The sequence below is a fragment of the Sorex araneus genome, chromosome 5 (genome assembly GCF_027595985.1).
Source record: "Sorex araneus isolate mSorAra2 chromosome 5, mSorAra2.pri, whole genome shotgun sequence".
Lineage (NCBI taxonomy): Eukaryota > Metazoa > Chordata > Mammalia > Eulipotyphla > Soricidae > Sorex > Sorex araneus.
The window spans coordinates 138133573-138154190 of NC_073306.1; positions in this window are offsets into that span (position 1 = coordinate 138133573).

The following is a 20618-nucleotide window of genomic DNA, read 5'->3' on the forward strand; positions in this document are numbered from 1 at the left end:
GGCCCCTCCCCCTCCCCGACCTCTGTCCATCCCCAGCATGTCCCCCACGTGAATGACCGTGGGGTGGACGACTTGTCCTGACGCCCTGACTCCCCGTGAGGGCAACATACGTTCTCGGTGGGGCGGGGGCAGCGTCTGGGGCAGCGCGGGGTGGGGCTGGCGCAGGAACATGGGCCCGCCACGCCCCCCTGCCCCCCCCCAGCGCTACCGTGTTCCAGGAGGTGCTTCACGGCCGAGAGGTGCCCTCGGTGGGCCGCGACGTACAGGGCCACGAAGGCGCGCTGCGCCACCCAGCGCCCCCGGGCCTCCGGGCCCAGCCGCTGCATCTGGGCCGTCTGCGCCCAGGAGTCCTCCGACGACACCCCGAGGCACGAGAGCTGTGGGCACAGGCGGGGGCTGGGGCACACGGGCCGGACACGGCTCCCACCAGGCCCGCCGGAGAGGTGGGACACGCCTCCTGCCCGTGTTCTGGAGAGGAGACAGTCTGTGGCATGGCCGGGTACGGCCTCTGTGGGGACCCCGGGGTCCGGCCCTCGCCCCACTTCCGCGCCCATGTCTCCGCGAGCCTCAGGAGCCGACCCCGGCTGACTCAGCCCTGGATGGGGAGCACGAGGGAGGCCCCAGGGCACGGAGAAGCGAGGGGCCCGGCCTCTGGGGCGGAGGGAGGCAGAGGGTGGGGCAGGGCCAGGGACAGGCAGGAGGGGCCGGGGCTGGGGTCGGCCGAGCCTGCCGTGTTGATGCTCAAATCATGGATTGCTCAGGGCAGATGGGCCTCACTAGCTGCTAAGTCAGCCTTTCAGCTCCAACACACACACACACACACGTGTGCACATGCACACGCACGTATGTACAAGCACACCACACACACGCACACACATGTACATGCACACACATGGATACACATGCACACATATGCATGCATGCACACACATGTACATATACACATACACATATACACACAAGCACACACATGTACACGAACACACATGCACACACACACACGAGCAGCTCCCGTGTCACCTGACTGCCCTGGGAGGGTCACTGGCCATCGCAGTCGCCAGCCTGCGCAGGTGGACGCTCGGGGCAGGGCGCAGGGCCAGGGGTGGGCGGCGCCCGTCCCCGTGTCCAGATGCTTCCTCAGATTCCCTCTCGAGCCGGCAGGAGGCGCTGGCCTTGCACACGGCCAGGAGGCCTGAGTGCAGAGCCCCAGTGACGGAGCCGCCCCGCCCGCCTCAGCTGCCCGAGGCAGAAGGTCCGCTCAGGGCGCAGGGGGTCACCTTGCTGGGGTCGCCTTCCACTGCCGCCAGGACCAGCTCCGTCCAGCTGTCGTACTGCCAGATACACAGCGAGATGACCCCGCCGGGGTCCACGTCGTGGTACTTGAGCGTGGACTCATCCATGAGGATGCCTGTGGCAAGGGGCACCCTGAGAGGCGGCACGTGGTGCTGACGGGGGTCAGACACTCTGCCTGCACCTCCTGCCGCTGGGGGGCGGGTCTGGGGTCCGTGTGGGCTCTGCTCACACAGGCTGGGCGCTACGAGACCCTGTCCGTGGCTGCGAGGTGGTCCAGGCAGGTCCCGCCAGCGTGATCCCTGAGCACAGGGCCAGGAGTAAGGCCTGAGCACTGCCGAGGGGGGCCAAGACCAAATAAACAAAAACAAACAAAGGTTCTCGGGGCCGCCGGGGTCCAGCACCCGCTGCACCTGGCTCCGGAGCAAGGGGGGCGGGAAGGTGGCGCTGGGCCTCTCTGGGCCTCGGTAGCCGTGTTTCTCCACCGGGCTGGTGCTCGGTGTGCTGGTGCTCGGGGGGGGACCAGGCACGCCTGGTGGCGGGCGGCTTGGACCCCACTTGCCACCTGCTGGTGCCAGAGCTGCCACCACAGTGCCACTCTGGACACCGTCTTCCGCGAGCGCTCGGGAGGGCCTGGCCCTTCTCTGATGCCCCCCCACGGGCGTGTCCTGCCTGGGACCCCACGCGTGGACAGACACAGGGACAGACGGGCCGAAGGAACCGTGTGCAGAGAAGTAATCCTGCCCCCTCCGTGTCCTCTGTCCACTGGGGCCGGGCACGGGATGGTCAGTCACGAGTCGAAATCAGACACGTGGCCCCCAGAGCATGGGGGCGGAGGGGGGCTCCCTGGAGACACGAGGGCGCCACTCACGCACGCCGACCACCTCTGGGAGCCCCCCCTGCTCCGCTCTCACAGGGCTCAGCCCAAGCCCCCAGCCAGGGCTGCCGAGAGCTGCCACGGGCAGCCTGGGGGGCCTGGCACGGGTCCCCGGAGGTTTGCTCCTTCCCAGCACCCACCCGTGTGAGCTCACTCCTTCTCCCCGGCACGCCCGGAGGGGGACGCGGCCGTGAGCTCACTCCTGGGCAGGAGCCCAAACTCCCTTCCATGCTGCGGCAGCTCCCCCGGCTCCTGTGCGGTCAGCGGTAAAGAGGGCAGTGGCCAGAGGGCAGCTTCTGAGCCCGGCCACTAAGTGGCTACGCATGACCCACTCCCCGGCCTGCCTCTGCCTTCGAGCACTCCGGGATTTACGGCCAAGCCCAGCTCACCAGGGAAAATAGATGAGCAGGGGGGTGCCCGGGACGGGGGCGCAGGCAGGGTCACCTTGGTGACGTGTTGGGGAGGTTTTCCACGCCCGCGCTCAGCCTTGAGGGGGAGATGGAGAAGCCGTTTTCCCCCCGGACAGGCCCGACAAGGCCCCTCCCAGCAGCCTCGGTGCTTCTGCTGACATGCAGGTCGCGATCACGCAGGCCCCATGTTGGGGGTACCAGGCCAGGGTGGGGGAGTGCCACGAGGACCCCCGAGCTAAAGGGACACTGGGCTTGGGAGGACAGACAGGAGCCTCTGGCCCGGAACAGGGCTGCCACCTGCAGCGAGGCCCTAAGTGCCGTGTTTCGGGGTGTTTCTGTGTTGAACCCCACACCTAGGATGTGTGTCCCCCCTCGCCCCCTAAACACGAGCGGCCACGGAGCTAGGGACAAGGGCAGCCACCCCGGGGGGCTGACATGAGGCTCGTGGCCCTGGTTCTCTCCTGAGTGCAGCCTCCTGGGGGCTGGTCTGGGTTGGGGGGGTCAGACTGGGGCAGCTTAGTTCTGGGTTTGGGGATCCAGAGGGGGGCAGCTGGTTTGGGGGGTGGCAGGGTTTTGGCACCCACCAGGCCCGCATGGGGGGCTTAAAGTCTGGCCTTGGGTGTCGGGGTCCTGACGCCTGTGTCCGCCCCAGCTGGAGGCGTGGAGACTGGGTCAGTCCTGGCGACCGAGGGGAGACCCGGGAGTTGGGGGCCCCGGGGTGCTGGGTGCCGAGGCCTGACCCGAGACGGTCTGGTCCAGGGCACCCGCATGGGCGGGGCCGGGGGTGGGGGCTTGTCCACGCGGGCAGCCGGGGGGCGGGGGGCACCTTGGTCCAGGTACTGCAGGCGCTGCAGGTTGAAGGGGATGCCGGCCACGAGGTCCAGCTGCTCCTTGAGCTCCCGGATTGTCGTGTCGCTGCGGCAGTTGGGGATCCGGAACAGCTCCCCGCTCTCCTCCAGGAGCACCCGCAGGCTGAACACGTCGGGGATGCCGTCCAGCACCAGGCTCGACGTGTCTCTGGTCAGGGCCAGGCGCGTCTGCTGGCCCTGGCTGGACACTGGGGACAGTGCCAGGAGCGGCCGCAGGCGGACGGAGGCTGCGCTCAAACCCGGCACGCCCAGCACGCTGGCGGCCGGACGATGCAGGCCCGAGATGCTGGAGCCCCGCAGCCCAGGGAGTCTGGAGCCCAGGATGCTGGCGTGGGGCGGGTGCAGGACGCTGGAGCCCCGGGTGCTGGAGCCCGGGATGCTGGAGCCCCACTGGCCCGGGATGCCGGAGCCCCGGATGCTGGAGCCCCACTGGCCCGGGATGCCGGAGCCCCGGATGCTGGAGTCCCGCTGGCCCGGGATGCTGGAGCCCCACTGGCCCGGGATGCTGGAGCCCGGGATGCCGGAGCCTGGGAAGCTGGAGCCCCAGGGGCCAAGGATGGTGGAGCTCCGGATGCTGGGGTGCAGGACCCTGGAGCCCGGGACGCTGGAACCTGGGACGCTGAGACCCAGGACGCTGGAGCCCTGGGCGCTGGAGCCCTGCTGGCCTGGAATACTGGAGCCAGGGACGCTGGAGTCCGTGATGCTGGTGCCCCGCCATCCCCGGATGCTGGGACCCAGGATGCTGGAGCCCCGCCACCTGGGGATGCTGGAGCCCTGCAGGCCCTGTGAGGACCCCTGTCGCCCCACTTCTTGGGCTCGGTCCACCCGCAAGTCCGCCGACCACGGCATGGTCTGCCCGCGCCCACTGCGTGCGGCAGTCCACTCGGAGTGGCCGCGTCATCGCCGCCCCCACACGGCACAAAGGCGCGGCTTGGCGGGGAGTGACGTGGCGGGGGCGGGGGCGGGCGCCTGGACCAGGCGGGGCTGGGGGCGGGGCAGGAGGTGGATTGACCCCAGCAGAGGGGTCGCTCCCCGCGGCCTGTCCACGCGGGCGAGGACTCAGGCTGGGCTGTCCCCGCAGCCGGGCCCGACGCACCAGGGCGCAGGCGCGCGGCCGAGCCAGGAGGAGGAGGAGGGGGAGGACCGCGCTGACCCGGCTCTGTTCTGGACGCTTCCACGGGACAAGGCCGCCTGCTGTCCCGCACGTCCACCCCGCGGGCGCCGCGGGCCGGGCCGGGTCCACCCCTGCGTCCGCGCCCCGTTTGCGCGGCCACGCGGAGCGCGCAGAGGGCCGGGGGCGCGCGCGCCGGGCCAGAGGGGCAGGGCGGGCGGCAGCCCTGGGGAAGGGGGGAAACCAGCTGATCACCCAAATCATCATGTTTTTAAATGAAAGAACATGTGGGCTTCAAACATTCCTGCCGAGAAACGTGTCATTAAAAAACCTCTTGCGTTGGGAAGGCATCATAATAAATCACAGAAAACTTAACCCAGAAACCGAAAACACACACGGGGGTCTCGGACCGCCACAAACACGTCTGATGCAGCGAATTCTAGAAGACGCCCCTCCACCCCCACCAATAACATGCACCTCCCAGGCCACGCGGGAACAAAGCTCCGCAGAAGAAGCCAGTGTGGGACCCGCCACCCCAGGTGAGGACTCTGACCAGGGGACCACTGAAACCTAAAGCAATAAGAAAAGAAAAATTAAAGATGCTTGTCCCGGAGGCAGGGCAGGGCCTCCACCTATTCTCAGGCAGGCACTGAGACGTGACCGTTGTTTTCCTGTTCAAATGTGCTGCCAGCTTGCACTCCGCTGTTGCTCACTCACTCTGCTGCGGTTCCCAGCCGCCCCCCTGGGGTCCCCCGGGAACTCTCCCCTGCATCATCTTTTCTTTGGCCAGTGGCCAAGCCCCTGCTTTCTTTTTAAAGAATCAGCCCAGAGCACTCCGGGGGTTGGGGGGGGGGGCATCCGGATACCAGGAAATCCTATAGAGTCCCAGAAATTTTATCTAAAGTAAATAAAAATAAAGAGGTGGAAGGAGACAAGGAAACCAGTCCCAGGGAGGAATGGGAAACTGGGCCCCCTCGTCCTGAGACACCGGGGGGCTCCCATCCCCGCCCCTGCCTTTGGGGACGTAGGAACACACGGAGATGGGTGAGCTGTCTGGGGAACTGAGCCAGCGTTTACGGACTCTCAGCTCATGGCCACAGCCTCTCCCTCAGTCTAAATTTTAGATTTTTTTTTTTGCTTTTTTGGGGGTCACATCCAGTGATGCTCAGGGGTTACTCCTGGCTCATGCACTCAGGAATTACTCCTGGCGGTGCTCGGGGGACCCTATGGGATGCTGGGAATCGAACCCGGTTCGGCCGCATGCAAGGCAAACGCCCTCCCCGCTGTGCTGTCACTCCAGCCCCCTAAATTTTAAAGGCACAAAACGGAGGTTCCGGTTACTGAGGTTCGTTTACGACACCTCATGGCTTTCAATCTCCAGACCCCCGGCGTCGGAATCTACGTTTTGGTTGAGACCTGAGAGAATCGGTCAGGACATCTCGAGGGCCAACCCCCCTCTCGAGCTCTTCACGCGAGGGGCTTGTGGGAGGACTCGGGGACTCGTCCTCAGCCCCTCTGCGGCCAGTGAGCAGCTCCACGGACAGCTCCCGCAAGAGTAAGGGGGTGCCCGGGAGAAAAGCTCCGAGCAGCTCCACACTGAGAGTCCAGTAGCAGCAAGACCACCATGAATCACGCTTTGATAGCTTTTTTTTTTTTTAATTATCATTTTCAAGGTAAACAAACTGGCTCTGTTTCAGCATCTCAAAACAGAGCAGGAATTTACACTGCGGAACAGAGCAGATGCATTTGTTCTGTTCACTGGGAGGCGGCTAAGGTGACATTCGTCCATTTTCTTCCCGTCGGGAGTTATTTACTGATGGGACAGTATCTGGGTGAAAAACAGCCCAGAACGCCATGGGCGATATTTCATAGCAAAGTCCACGGGAGGTCGCCCCTGCGAGTCCTGAGAAAGATGCAAAGCTCCTAGGAAAGGACCTTTCGGGGACGCGTCGGCCGGCCCCCGGCTCTTCAGCACCACAGCCACCTGCCTGGGCACACGGGGCAGGCGGGAAAGTGGCCTCTGGTGTCCCTGGCTTCCGAGCTGTCTCCTGAGAGGTGACGCGCGCTCCCCTCTGAGGTGGCCGGGATGGCGCCGAGTGAGAGGCCTGGCTGGTCACACGCGCTGGGTTCCGTTTGCCCGGCTCAGCAGCGTCTGTGAGATTCCGCTTTGCTTCCCGGGCGGCAGGCACGGAGACACGCTGGTGCGGGTCTGACTGGGAGGCCGAGGCCCTCAAGATGAGGGTTACCTGCATTTCTAAGACACACCGGGGAGAAGAGTGAGTCCCGCGTGCCATGAACTGTGTCCTAGACCCCAACCCCCGTGTGGGGCGGGCTGAGGCCACGTCTGCACACGTCAGCCCTGTGCCACTGGCTCACGCCAGCAGGCGTCCAGACACCCACGCGGCCTGCGCCCAAGGGTCCCTGGAGATGGGCGCCCAGGATGGAAGCCCCCGGAGACGAGCCTCTGCTTGGAGTCGTGACCAAGAAACCCAACAGTATCTTTCCCTCCCTGGGACGGAAAGACTGGGGGGAGCAAGTGGCAAGAAGCGTGTGGAGAGGGGCTGTGGGACGGGTGGGCGCCGCGGGGAGGCGGGAAACACCACGACACGCGGCCACCCAGCCCCCGCAGCCACCAACACCCTGTGTGAAAGCTGTTTGCTTACTGGCCACAAAACAACCCCCTGAAGGTCGAACCGTAGGGCTTGAACCCACTGCCTTCCGTGGGACTCCCCCTCCTCCCTCTCCTCCTCCTCCCTCTCCCCCTCCTCCCTCTCCCCCTCCTCCCTCTCCTCTTCCCTCTCCCCCTCCTCCCTTCCCCTCTTCCCTCTCCTCCTCCCTCTCCCCCTCCTCCCTCTCCTCTTCCCTCTCCCCCTCCTCCCTTCTCCTCTTCCCTCTCCTCCTCCCTCTCCCCTCCTCCCTCTCCCTCCTCTCTCCCCCTCCTCCCTCTCCCCCTTCTCTCTCTCCCCCTCCGCCCTCTCCCCCTTCTCTCTCTCCCCCTCCTCCCTCCCCCTCCTCCCTCTCCCCTCTTCCCTCTCCCTCCTCTCTCCCCCTCCGCCCTCTCCCCCTCCTCCCTCTCCCCCTCCTCCCTCTCCTCATTCTCCTCCCCCATCCCCTTCATGGCAACGTGGACTGAACTGCTTATTTACTTTGGGTCTGGGGTCCCGGGTGCCAGTACCCCATGAGAGCCTGTGAAAAGCGCACGCTGATACCCTTTAAGCTCTTCTCCCCACCCCCCGGGCCTCTCTCTAGGAGCCAACTCAAAACTAACAAAAAACATCATTCCCCCCCTCAGGCCTCAGGAACGTTTTGCACTTTAGCCTGTTTCTCTGATGTGAAAACTAAACTAGGCTCACCTCAGCTCTTCTCCGAAACACCAGAGACGCTGCAGGTGAGAGACTGTGCTGGGGTTCGAGACGCGTGAGTGAGCCCCCACAGCCCGTGTCTGAGCATGCAGAGGCCTGGGGTCCACGAACCCCTCCGTGTGTGAGGGCAAGTTAGTGTGAGGGAGAGTGTGAGTGTGCGAGGGTGAGTGTGAGGGTGTGCGCGTGGGTGAAGGTGCGTGTGAGGGCAAGTGTGTGCGTGTGTGAGAGGGCTGTGAGGGTGAGTGTGTGCGTGTGTGAAGGCACATGTGAGGGTGTGTGTGTATGTGAAGGTGTGAGTGAGGGCAAGTGTGGATGTGAGCGGGTGTGTGACGTGTGTGAAAACTGTGAGGGGTGGTGGTGAGGGTAGTATATGAAGGTGTGTGAGGGTGAGTGTGTGAAGATGTGGGTGTGAGATATTTGTGTGAGGGTGTTTGTATGGTATATGAGGGAGAGTGTAGGTGTGTCTGTGAGGGCGTGTGAGGCTATGTGTGTGGTGTGTGAGGGTGTACTTAAGGGTGTGTGTGAGGATGTGTGTGGTGTATGTGTGTGTGCAAGTGAGAGGTTGTGCATGAGGACGTGCCTGTGAGGGTGTATGTGTGGTATATGAGGGTGTGTGTAGTTGTGTGTGTGAGGGTGTGTGGTTTGAAGGTGTGTGTGGTGTGAGGGTGTGTGTGGTGTGTGGCTGTGTGTGGTGTGAGGGTGTGTGTGGTCTGTCAGGGTGTGTGGTGTGAGAGTGTGTGAAGGTGTGAGGGGTTGTATGTAAGGGTTTGTGTGTGGTGTGAGAGTGTGTGAAAGTGTGAGGGGTTGTATGTAAGGGTTTGTGTGTGGTGTGAGGCTGTGTGTGGTGTGAGGGTGTGTGTGATGTGAGGGTGTGTGTGGTGTGAGGGTGTGTGTAGTGTGAGGCTGTGTGTGGTGTGAGGCTGTGTGTGGTCTCTGTCAGGGTGTGTGGTGTGAGGTGTGTGAGGTGTGAGGGGTTGGATGTGAGGGTGTGTGTGGTGTGAGGGTGTGTGTGGTGTGAGGGTGTGTAGTGTGAGGTGTGTGAGGTGTGAGGATTGGATGTGAAGGTGTGTGTGAATCCTGCGAACCCCACTGGGTCTGGGTAAACCCCTGTGCCCTGTTTCCCGTTCACCAGCCGGCCCCGGCCCTCAGGCTCCAGAGTGGAGACAAAGGCTTCCGAGCCAGACGGAGGGACGAACCCGATGGCTCTGGCCCGGGAAGAGGCTTCCTGTTTCCTCAGCAGGATGATGGAGACGTGAGGAGAGTCTGGCCTGTCGCTCACGGGCTGGCGCTGAGGCGGGCCCAGGGCCCGGCTCTGCCAACAACACACAGACATGCCCGACTCACCCGCTGCTCCTCACCCGAGTCTCCCACTCGAGTCAGCCGCGGCCCAGCCAGCCCTGTCACCGGTGGGAGACCTGGCCAGGGTCTCTCTGGCAGGGTGTGGGTGAGGACCCAGTGTGGTCATGGCGCAGGGGCCCTCAGCTCCCCACGTGCGCCCACGGCCGAGGGCACGGGGGGCCTTCCCCCCAACACTGGGCGGGAGGGCGCCCAGCCACCCCAGAGGTGACTCCGGACGGTGACACACTCCCTGAGCTGCCCTGAGCAGGGGCGTGGCCCCAGTGCCGCTGTGGCATCACTAGCGAGAGCCCAACGTACGCAAACGTGAAATGCAAACACTTGCTGTTCCCTGAGCAAATCAGGTGATGCCTTTTGCTTTACTTTCAACATGGATTTTTCTTTTTTTCTTTTTCTTTGTTTTGCTTTTTGGGTCACACCTGGAGATGCTCAGAAGTTACTCCTGGCTCTGCACTCAGGAATTACTCCTGGCGGTGCTCAGGGGACCCTATGGGATGCTGGGAATCGAACCCGGGTCGACCGCATGCAAGGCAAACGCCCTCCCCGCTGTGCTGTCGCTCCAGCCCCTCAACATGGATTTTTCCAGATCTGAGAGGAAAAGACTGGGCCAAAATGACAGTTCAGCGGGGAGGGCACTTGCCTTGCACACTGATGACCCGGGTTCGATCCCCGGTGCCCCACGTGGTTTTCTGAACCCTGCCGGGAGTGATCCTTGAGCGCGGAGCCAGGAGCAGCCCCAGAGCACTGCTGAATGTGGCCCCGAAACAAAGACAGAAACAAAATCCCTTTTCTACCTAAAAGCAGAGGGACCTGGTTTTCACTTCCTGCAGCCGAGCACTGACTCTCTTCTCTGGGGGCCGCCCCGGCCGGGCCTTGAGGGGTCCTGGGCAGCTTCTGCCAGACGAAGCCTCCTGCAGGGCCCCTCCGCACCAGCAGGGGGCGCCGGAGACTCCTCGGCTGCCGCAGGACTGGGGCGGGGCTGGCCGGGACCGGGCAGGACGCTAGGAAGGCCCCAGCCGCCCTCTCCCCAAACTGCCCTAGGGGGCTGCTGACGCTCCCAGAGACCCTCTTCCCTGCTTGCTCAAACAGAAGCAAACACTGAGAATACCTGTTAGAACCACCACCACGAAGTCATGGGTTCCCGCGGCTGTGTGACCTTGAGCCAATCACTCAACCTCCCTGGGCCGCAGCTCCTTCATCTATCTACAGAAGCTGGTCCGAGGCGAAGGTCCAGGCCAGGCTCAGTACGCCAGGTCCTGGCACGAGGCCCAGGGGTGCGATGAGACAGTTGACGCCCATGGGTGCTCAGGAAAGGGCAGCCCCTTCCCCCGCCAGTGCAAGCCACGCCCCTATTTCCATGGGTGACCTGAGACGGGTCTGCTGGGCCCAGGGCTCCGCTCAGGCGCCTCCCCGCCCCATGGCAGGCAGACGTGAGGCGCGGGGACAGCCCTAACCCTGGTACAGCCAGAGTGAGGCAGGCCTGGCCCGCAACCGGCAGGTGGAAGAAACAGCTGCATCGAGAGCATGTGTGGCGCACAGTAGGTTTCCAGTCAACACCCATGGGACAGGACTAGAGAGCGCACCGTGAGACTAAAAGTGCACACAGTAGGTGCTCAGCCAGCACCCGTGAGACTAAGTGCATACAGTAGGTGCTCAGCCAGCACCCATGTGACTAAGAAGTGCATGCAGTAGGTGCTCAGCCAGCACCCATGAGACTAAGAAGTGCATACAGTAGGTGCTCAGCCAGCACCCATGAGACTAAGAAGTGCATGCAGTAGGTGCTCAGCCAGCATCATGAGACTATGAGTGCATGCAGTAGGTGCTCAGCCAGCATCATGAGACTGTGAGTGCATGCAGCAGGTGCTCAGCCAGCATCGTGAGACTGAGTGCATGCAGCAGGTGCTCAGCCAGCATCATGAGACTGTGAGTGCATGCAGTAGGTGCTCAGCCAGCATCATGAGACTGAGTGCATGCAGCAGGTGTTCAGCCAGCATCCATGAGACTGTGAGTGCATGCAGTAGGTGCTCAGCCAGCATCATGAGACTGTGAGTGCATGTAGTAGGTGCTCAGCCAGCATCCATGTGACTAAGAAGTGCATGCAGCAGGTGCTCAGCCAGCATCATGAGACTGTGAGTGCATGCAGTAGGTGCTCAGCCAACATCATGAGACTGTGAGTGCATGCAGTAGGTGCTCAGCCAGCATCATGAGACTGAGTGCATGCAGCAGGTGCTCAGCCAGCATCCATGAGACTGAGTGCATGCAGCAGGTGCTCAGCCAGCATCATGAGACTGTGAGTGCATGTAGTAGGTGCTCAGCCAACATCATGAGACTGTGAGTGCATGCAGCAGGTGCTCAGCCAGCATCATGAGACTGTGAGTGCATGCAGCAGGTGCTCAGCCAGCATCATGAGACTGTGAGTGCATGCAGCAGGTGCTCAGCCAGCATCCATGAGACTGTGAGTGCATGCAGTAGGTGCTCAGCCAGCATCATGAGACTGAGTGCATGCAGCAGGTGCTCAGCCAGCATCCATGAGACTGAGTGCATGCAGCAGGTGCTCAGCCAGCATCATGAGACTGTGAGTGCATGCAGCAGGTGCTCAGCCAGCATCCATGAGACTGTGAGTGCATGCAGTAGGTACTCAGCCAGCATCATGAGACTGAGTGCATGCAGCAGGTGCTCAGCCAGCATCATGAGACTGTGAGTGCATGCAGCAGGTGCTCAGCCAGCATCCATGAGACTGTGAGTGCATGCAGTAGGTACTCAGCCAGCATCATGAGACTGAGTGCATGCAGCAGGTGCTCAGCCAGCATCATGAGACTGTGAGTGCATGCAGCAGGTGCTCAGCCAGCATCATGAGACTGAGTGCATGCAGCAGGTGCTCAGCCAGCATCATGAGACTGAGTGCATGCAGCAGGTGCTCAGCCAGCATCCATGAGACTGTGAGTGCATGCAGTAGGTGCTCAGCCAGCATCCATGAGGCTGAGTGCATGCAGTAGGTGCTCAGCCAGCATCATGAGATTCACATGCAGCTACCCTTGGCAAGTCACTGGCCCACAGTGGGCCAGCTGCCAGGCCAGCAGGGTCGGGGGGTCGGCACTGGCGGTGCAGGCCTGCGCTCACGCAGGGGACTGCCGGCAGCTGCGGCCGGGAGCCCGAGAGAGCCCGGGGGAAGCGTGCCGTCTCCGGGCCACACAGCGCCGCCACGGCCGCGGGCTGGGTGCACTTTACCTTGGAAACATGTTTCCCAGCACGGGAGATCGCCACGGCGATCGTCAGAACACAGGGCAGAGGGGCTCAGAGACGGCCGAGCACAGACACACACGCACACACGAAATCGTGGAGGCCTTCCCCCAAACACAGTCTGCCGGGGGACCCCCCAAGGACCCCCCAGCCCTGCCAGCACTGACCCCAGAGGGCAGAGCCAGGACTGAGTCCTGAGCACAGCCCGGTGTGATCTGAAAACCAAAAACTAAACTAAGATAAAAGCCATTCTTAGAGAGGGACTGGCCTTTTTATAAAAATGCTTTATTAATCTTAAGATTCCAAATCCTAGAAGGTGTCTAAATCCTGATGGCTAAATCAGGATCTTTCTGAGATGTCATTTTTTATAAAATTTCAATACGAGTCTCTTAGCAAATCAATCTCCAAATGAGACCCTCTGCCTGGCCTCCAGCTGCCCCGGGCTCCGCTGTCGTGCTGAGAGCTCCTCCCCGAACACTTGATGCAAATGCCGCAGAGACACCCGGATCCTGAGAAACGCCGGCCACCGGAGCAAGCGTCTCGGGCAGAAAATGATGTGTCCACAATTACATCACTGGGGGAGACAGCCGAACAGAACGCTGTCTTGTAAATTAACAAAACTACAATGCAGGCTCTAATATCAAGATTTAACATGCTGGCTTTATTTTTTTTTAAAGGGGGGAAATTAAGGAATTAAAATGGAAGAAATACACATTTTTCTACTTAATACACACACACACACACACACTGCCACAATTTCTTACAAGTCTGAAGAAGATTCACCGAATTTCTGAGACATTTTCTGCACGTAACTATGTGGCAGTGTGCACGCAGGCACCATCAACACCTTTGGGTGCAGCGTGAATATTGTATCAGCTGCCTGAGATTTAAAAGCAGTCACTGGACTGGGGGCAAAGCCACAATGAAACAAACAAGACAAAATAACCGCGGTATCCATTCCCTTATTCTCATTTTATCTCAGGAGCAGCAGGGCTGGGAGAAGCCCGAGCGGCGACCCGCGGAAGCGCCTGGGCGGGAAGCGCCGGGAAGGGCCGCGCAGGGAAGAGCCGCGCAGGGAAGAGTTCAAGAAAAAATCCTCTGATTCCTTATTTCTCGCACACAAATCAAACAACAGGGGGAACAGGCTGGACTTTGCAGGACAGGGGCCGAGGAATGTATGAATCAGGATTTAACATTTCAGTCTTAGGTCACCAGTTGGACCGCGCGTGGAACTTTCCCCATCTCCGCGCGTGAACCGGCGCCGAGTCTCCGCGGGCAGCAGACCCCGGGGGGCGCGCGCGGGCCCGCCTGGGGAGAAGCGCGGGGCCGGGGGCGCGGGGCGGGCCGGGGGCGCGGGCAGCGCGCGCGGGCCCCGCGCAGCCCCCTGGCCCGGGAAACCACCGGGAGACCCGGGGCGACCCCCCGCCGGCGGCCGTGAACCGGCGCGGGAGCCGCACACGCGCCCGCAGCCCGGCCCGAGCCGCCGCGGTGCGCCGAGCCGCCGCGGTGCGCGGAGCCACCGGGGAGACGGGCCGGCGGGCGGCGGGAACGGGCCGCGCCCCGCGCCCCGGGGGACCCCGCGCCCTACTCCCAACTCCCAGGGGTACCCCGCGCCCCGCTCCCCATTCCCGGGGGACCCCGCGCCCCGCTCCCTATTTCTGGGGGGACACCGCGCCCGGCTCACCACTGCTAGGGGGACCCCGCGCCCCAATCCCCACTTCTGGGGGGACCCCGCGCCCTGCTCCCCACACCCGGGGGGACCCCGCGCCCCGCTCCCCACACCCAGGAGGACCCTGCGCGCGGCTCACCAATTCTGGGGGGACCCTGCGCCCCGCTCCCCACTTCTGGGGGGACCCCGCGCCCCACTCCTCATTCCCGGGGGACCCCGCGCCCCGCTCCCTACTTCTGGGGGGACCCCGAGCCCCGCTCCCCACACCCAGGGGGACTCCGCGCGCGGCTCACAAATTCTGGGGGGACCCCGCGTCCCGCTCCCCACTTCTGGGGGGACCCCGCGCCCCGCTCCCCACACCCAGGGGGACCCTGAGCCCGGCTCACCAATTCTGGGGGCACCCCGCGCCCCGCTCTCCATTCCCAGGGGGACCTGCGCCCCGCTTCCCACTTCTTGGGGGACCCCGCTCCCGGCTCCCCAATTCTGGGGGGACCCCGCGCCCCGTTCCCCACACCCTGGGAGACCCCTCGCCCCGCACCCGCTCTCAGGGGGACCCCCGCGCCCCCCCCCGCTGCTCACTCCAGGGGGTACCCGGTGACCGGCTCCCCTCTCCCAGGGGGACCCTATGTCCTGCGACCCGCTCTCGAGGGTCCCTGAGCCCCGCCTCCCTCTCCCAGGGGGACCTCGCGCCCCGGGGACCCCGAGCCCGTATCCCAGGGTAACTCCGCGCCCCGCTCCCCACTCCCGGGGAGACCCCGCACCCCGCTCCCCTCTCCCGAGGTTAAAGACCTGCGCCCACCGAGCGGGCCCAGGCGGCCCGCGGGGCGCTCCCGCGCGCTGCCGCCAGAGGGCGCGCTGCCTGCACGGGAACCGCGCGCCTCTTTTCCTCTGCTCCAAGTCCGGGTGCGGGGGGCACCGGGCGTCAGGGGCTGGGGGAGGGGGCGAGTCCCCGGAATTAAGCGTCATGATTAAGGATCACAGCAAAGGGGGTGTCCTCCCGTGTGCCCCTGGCACCGCCGCATCCCGCCAAGGGGCTGCGGGCGTGATGGATTTCTGCAGGGGCGACAATGATCCCAGAGGGTCCCGGGGGGGATGATGAGCCCAGAGGTTTGGTGGGGGGACGATAATCCTAGAGGTATCTGGGGGGGGACAATGATCCCAGAGGGTCCCGGGGGGAACGATGATCCCAGAGGGTTCCAGGGGGGGAGAAAAACGAGGCCCCGAGACGCAGAGATAAATCTGCACAAGGTGAAACGGCAACCCAGGCCGCGCACGCTGCGGAGCCCACCCACGCCGCCCGCCCGGTCTGGGGGGGCCTGGGTCGTGATTCACGCCAGGGGCTGACGTGCACAGGCCCCGCGCCGGCCTCTCCAGAGAGGGCTGTGCTCAGAATGTTCCAGAAAGCTCTGGCAAAGACGGCCCCGATTAATAGGGAAATATTGAAGAGTGGTGATTCATCTCTTGTTTGGCTGGAATAAATTGCCGTGCGGAGAGCAGAGCCTCTCTCTCGCTCACTGCGGCGTCCCCGGGAGCAGGGCCTCCTGGGAGCCCGGCTCTGTGACTGAGAGCTCCGGGTCCTGGTGTCCCGCGGTAAAGGCATAATCTCTTTATCTGCAAAGAGCACGGCCACGCCGGCCTGGAAATCAGTCTCCAGTTAGGCAAGGCGGGAACGAGACCATCCGGGTTGCCCCCTCCCCTGCAGGCAGACCCCGAGAGTTCAGACCGAAACCTCCCGTGTCTGCTCTGAACCGGCCGCTCCGGATTCCTGGAGCCGTTCTTTCTGAAAACAGGGGTGGGGGGCGGGGGGCTCGGCACGGCTGTGCATTCCCTCCACGTGCCCCACCCGCCCTTCTCGGGCAGGGGCCCCAAGCGCCCCACCCAGGCCGTGTCTCCCGTGGCTCTGCACTCTGTCACCGCCGTGGGGCCCTTCCCCACACCTGCCGCTCAGCTTCCCCAACGCCCTGCCTTTAGAAGGCCGTGTGTGCATGTGTGCGCGCGCTTGTGTGTGTGCACGTACCAGAGCGTGTATGTGTGTGCGCCTATGCGTGTGCGCCTATGGGTGTGTGTGTGAGTGTGCGCGTGCCCATCTGCTGGCGCGTGTGAGTTCAGATGTGCAGGGTCTGGCCCTCGGCAGGGGATGGGCCGCAGGGCTGCTGCCGTTCACATGGACCCTGGTGGGGCACGGCTTCCCCGGAGGCTTCTGATCTCGGGTTCTTGCTCTACGAGCACGGGCAGGGGGGCGAGGGGGGCAGCAGGCTCGGCCTCCAGAGGCCCCGCAGAGGGTCGGTGCCCGCCTGGGCCCCAGCCAGCCAGCCGCCTCCTGCTTGGTCCACGGAGGGGGCCACAGTCTCCGTCTGACCCTCCACAGCCCCGGGAAACTGTCCAAAGAACACGCGGTGGAGGTCGGGGCAAACCCGGCAGCTCCGTCTTCCCCCAGATGTTTCCAGACTCTGGGCCCAGACCCTGGGTGGCGGGGGGGGGGGGGGGGGCTTGGCTCTTTCAGCTCTGAAACGTCGCCTACCTTCGGGAAATCCAATAGGATCCTGAGACTCGAATTCCTGCTCCATCCGGAACGCCGGCGGGGCCCGAGGACTCTGCTGGCGGCCGCGGGGCTGGAACTACCTGTGAAAGCACAAGGAACAGTGCTGGGACCCAGCGCCTCAGGACAACGGCTTTTAAAGAATTCCTTAGAAATAAGTAAAACCGCACTGAAGGTTTTTCAGACCAGGTCGGTGGTAGTTAGCGACCCCTAAATCATGGGCAGTTCCCAGGGAGAAGGCGGGGTGGGGGGGGCACTGGCGAGCTCCCCCCGCCCGGGGCAGGTGCACGCCAGCCACGAGCCTCCCTGTTGCTGCTGAGAAAGGTGGGTGGGGCCGGGGGCCACCGAGAACACAGCCCTGGTCCCGCTGGCTGTCCCCACGCTGGGCCAGCCTGTCCCTTGCCGGACCAGCCTGACGGGGCCCGTCCCAAAGACCTTGGGCAGGAGGCAGGAGCCGGCTTGGCCGGGGCGTCTGTCAGGCCCTCGGGGGGCGGCTGTGCCAGCCGGTCGGTCCACACCGCCGGCTGGGGGTCACTGCCTCCCAGGACATGCCCAGCCCACCCCACGCACACCTCTGGCCCCACTGTTGCCATGGGGGTCTCAGAGAGCCACAGGGCCCCGTCCGGGGGCAGGGAAGCCCCCCCGGGACTGAGCGACTGGGCGGAAGGAACAAAAGCCACCGAGTGGCGACAGGGGCCGAGTGTCGGCGTGAGACTCCGCACCCCGTCAGCCCGGTTCGCTTCTCAACACTGTCCTCCAGGGTTCAGACTTGGAAGGCTCGGGTCGAGTTATTAGAGCCGGAGACAGCAGCGAGGGAGGGGGCGGGGGGGCAGAGGGGAGTCCTGGGGCGCAGGGGCCACGCTCGCGTCCAACTTCCGGCACACGTGTCCGGTGTGAAGTGGACGGCACGGTGGTCCATGCGGCCCCGCCCAGGCCCCGCTGTCCCCTGCAGAGACGCCTCCTTCGCGCCGGCCAGGAAGCGGCTCCCTGGGCAGGGGGTCCCTGCGGGCGCGGACACGGTCATGCGAGGGGCCGGCAGACAGACTGTCGGTGCCACGGAAGGCAGATCCCCGGTGACACCCCAGCCGCGACAGGCCCCACGAGCCCAGGGCGGAGGCCAGAGCGGGAGAGGCCCTGCTGGGGCCGGTGGGTGCGACGCCGGGTCCGAGAGGGCGGCGGGCAGGCCGGGCAGAGGGGCCGCGCGCCCGCCCACCAGCCTTCAAACTGGGTAGCAATTAAGAGGAGCCGGGCGCCCACTCGGCAGTGACATCTGGCCCCTGGCTTGCCGCCGCCGGGCGCACTGAGGGGGGCTGCCCCCCCCCACACCCGCCTCACTCCCGCTCGTGAAATGTCACGCCGCCGCCTCTCTCGGGCGCTGACAGATCAGCTCAATATCTGACGGGGAAAGTCGATGCACTTCCAGAACCTTCTGTCCTCAGCTGAGCGGCGGGGGATGAAAGAAGGCAGCCCCCACCCCGGCCGCATGAAGGATCCCCCCTCTAATGATCCCCCCAAGTGCCCGGTGGGAGCGGGGGTCGCCGACTCCAGACCTAAGTGCCAGGGCTGGGGGGGGTGCGGGGTGCGGGGGCAAGTTTCTGCGACAGTCAGCGACCAAGGGGGCTGGGTGAGCCGCCCCCACCACAGTGCTCTTTGCTCTCCTGGGCCCAGACTCTGGCTTCCCTGCTAGGGCGTTCCCCAGTTTCTCCGTTTCCTTTCGCCTCTTTGGCAGCTGGAATGATCCCCCTGGCGCCCCGGAGACAAACTGCGAATTCCAGGGCCCCTTCCCCTCCCCCGAAACCTAAGGCCGTCCCAGACCGCCCCTCCCCAGCGCCCGGCCAGCTGCTGGGCTGGGGAGTGACTCTCGGGGGTGACTCTCGGCTGGGAGGCTGAGCAGGGGTCCTGGGGGGGGGTGGGGGGAGACACACGACTGGATGGTCCTGGCAGGAGGAAGGGGGCGCCCCTGCGAGCACCCAGCCGCACCCCTGCCTGTGTCAGAGGACGGGGATGGAGTGTGTGTGTTGCAGGGGTGGGGGTGGATGAGGCTGGAGCCTGACCGAGCACAGGGGCCCCTCCCTCAGGGTTGCCTAGTTACCCAAAACAGACCTGAAAAACAAGTCGGACTTGCTGGGATGGCTGAGGGGTGTCTGTGCCCAGGGGAGCACAGGGCCCCGGGCAGGGGTGCGGCTGGGAGCATGAGGAGCTGGTGCGTGCGGGTGGGGCAGTCCTCACTGCACCAGGGGTGCTGGGCCTGCAGGTGCCATCGTGCTGGCAGACGTGGGGCTGGGGCGGGAGGGACGCCTCATGGTGACCCGCAAGCCGGACGCTCTCGGTGCCCACAGAGAGCACTGGAACTTGAGTTGCAGGAGGAGAAGTTTCTAGAATGGTCATCACTTTCCTTGCTTTGTGGGGCATCACCTGAGAGCCCTTCTGGGGCCCCGGCTGAGCTGGGCATGTGGAAGTGACCCTGTGCACTCAGACCCCGCCGACATGACACGCAAGTGGCCACGCATGGTGCAGACCACGGCTCCGAGCCGGACGCTCAGAGGAAGGCTGGATGGGGGGGGGCGCCTCCTCCAGCAGACAGGCACACGGGCTGGGCCTCGGCCGTCTACACCCCCTGCGGCCCTGTGCTCGGTCCCCACCGTGTCTGGGAGCCCCCACGGCCAGAGGTCAGCACAGGCTCCTTCTGTGAGGAGTGAGCGTCCCCCAGCCCCAAGCCCGCCCGCACCCTGCTGCCCCCGGCCTCACGGTGGCACCGACAGTCCGGGCCTGGGGCCAGCAACGCCGCGTCCCGAGGGCATGCACCAGCTCAAAGGCCCCGGGGCGGGGGGGTCTCCCTGGACGTGAGGGGCCTGTGTGCTGTGAGGGAGGGGCGGGGGCCCGAGAGACACGCGCATACCCTCGCCCTTCCTGACATTGCCACCGTCTGCCCAGGGCCAGAGCGAGCGGCTGACGGGGAGGGACGATGGCGTGGACGGCACGGCTGCTGGACACGGGCACCAGGGAAACCCCGCACAGGCCGCGCTCCCCTTGCTGGGGAGCCAAGGGCTGACCACTACCCACCTCGGCTGTATTTACGCATCTGCGTTGGGGTCTTCAGGGCTACTCCTGCCTCTGTGCTCAGGGGTCACTGCTGCCACGCGTGGTGCCAGAGTCGGAGCAGGGGTCAGGCACACGCACACCAAGTGCCCCGTGTCCAGGCTCCCTCTGCAGCCGCCTTTCCTTTCGCACTGACCGCACGCCCGCCGGGCGGGGAAGCCGGGCACTGGCCGGGACCCACACAGAAGCCGAGGAGCTGAGCACCTCCACTGTCCACGGCCACGCAGACACGCACTCACACACACGCACATGAAATGCACACACATGCACACTCACACGCACACACTTCCACATCATGTACACATACACTCACACACTCATGCACACGCACGTACACATCATGTACACACCCATGTGCACACATATGCACTCACACTCATGTGCACACATACTTCTACACACATGTACACATACACTCACACTTGTGTGCACAATCCTCTCATACACACTCACATGCACAGCCACATGCACATACTCACGTGCACACACACCATGCACACATACACTCACACACTCATGCACACACACATACACTCACATACTCATGTGCACACACTTCCACATCATCACACACACTCACACACATCATGTACACACGCACACACATGCACACTGACACTCATGTGCACACACACTTCCACACACATGTAGACATACACTCACACATTCACACTTCCACATCATGTACACATAAACTCACAAACTCACGCACACACATCATGTACATGTACACTCACACACTCACATGCACACACACACTTACACGTCATGTACACATACACTCACACACCCATGC